This window comes from Charadrius vociferus, unplaced genomic scaffold, assembly GCF_000708025.1.
Source record: "Charadrius vociferus isolate BGI_N301 unplaced genomic scaffold, ASM70802v2 scaffold2447, whole genome shotgun sequence".
Classification (NCBI taxonomy): Eukaryota; Metazoa; Chordata; class Aves; order Charadriiformes; family Charadriidae; genus Charadrius; species Charadrius vociferus.
The window spans coordinates 21469-23113 of NW_009649244.1; positions in this window are offsets into that span (position 1 = coordinate 21469).

Sequence of the window (1645 nt, forward strand, 5' to 3'; positions counted from 1 at the left end):
TAGCCCCCCAAACCGCAGCCTCTCCCCGGGCGCAGCACAGGAGGGGGCTCACAGGACAGCCCTGTCCGAGCCGTGCCCCGACACGAACCCCACTGGAAAGGACTGGGAAAGACTGTGGCACGACTGGGAGGGTGGACTGGGGTCTGGGCTTGGTGGGGTACAGGCTGCCGCCCTCCCGGGGGGACTCGGGGCTCTCCCTGCGGGGGGAACACGCTCCCACCGCAGCCCCCAGAGCAGCCCCCGGCTCGGGCTGGCACTCTGCGCTGCGGGCGAGTGATGTTGATGGGAAGCGTCAGGAGGAAGGTGGGCAGCGGGAGCAGAGCGAAACGCCGCTTATTAAGCTAAAAGCATTATCTAAGCAAGCTGGCAGGAGCACGGGCTGCACGGACGCTTGCGTTATTAAAGTGCACTTTAAATCAACTGCGCTTACTTCTGGTGTATTAAACAGGAGGGTGCGGTGGGTGGGCACAGGGATGGCTGTGGACCCCGAGATCCCGGACCCCCCGTCCCTGCGGGATGGGAGGTGAAACCTCCTGGGGACAGGGAGGGACCCGCGGGGCAGAGACGACCGAGCAGCGCAGCTTCCCTCGGACAAGAAATCACTGACAGCGCTGCCCGGGAAGCGCTGGTGGGTTATTGAGATCTGTGGCCACCAGCGGGGAGTCGAAGAAAAACCTCAGGCATCTCTCACTATAAAAAACAAATCTTTTATGTAAAAAATAAACCTAAACAAAACCCACAACCCCCGCTGCCATGCTCGTGACAATACAAAAGGCCGATTCCCCAGAACACCGTGAAAACAAAGTAGCTGGATCCAAATATATATAAATTGTCAACTTGCGAGATTGGAAATAGCACCTTGCTGACCCCTCCGCCCCTCTCCGAAGGAGTCAGCCCCACACCCCAAAACCACCACCCGCACGCTGAGCCCAGGGACACCCCCAGCCCCCACCCTCCCGCCGCCGGACCAGGAGGGTGGATGGGGCGTTGCGGGCGTCCTGCCTTCAGGCCTGGGAGCCCAGGGACCCCCCGCCTGTCCCCGGGCAGCACCTCCGCTGCCCCCGGGCACCCCCCAGGCGCAGGAGCTGCTCAGCCCCCGCTGTCACGAGAGCGGAACAAGCCCGCAGCGGGATGCACAGCGGGATCCCGCGTAGCATTTGGATGGGCGGAAGGGGTCTCCAAAATCCAATCTCAAACCGGTATTAAGAGAAAAAACACTTTTCTGTCTGCACTGCAGGGTCAAGTAACAAAAAAGAAACAAAAAAGGGCCAGGGGAAGAGACGGGGAAAGAGCAGGAGCTGCGTCCTGAACCCCTCCCTCGACGCCGGCGATGCTCCTCCCGCAGCCGGCCGCTCCGAGTCTGCCCCCGCCGGCACCGAGCAGCGAATCGGGGTGAAAACGGTCCCTGTGTTGTCCCGCACGCAGCAGCCCTGCAGCCCCCGCGCTCGTCTCAGTCCCGTGTCGTGGAACGGGCGCCAGACCCGGCAGGCAAACGCTCCGGCGTGTGCCGCGTGACAGGCGCTGGCGAGGCCGCGAGCCAGGCGTGCTTGCACGTCTGCGTGTGCAGGTGCCCGAGGGCGGGCTGGTTCTTCCCCAGGCGCTGGGCAGGGAGAGGCAGAGGGGCGCGAGGGCAGGGGGTGCCTCT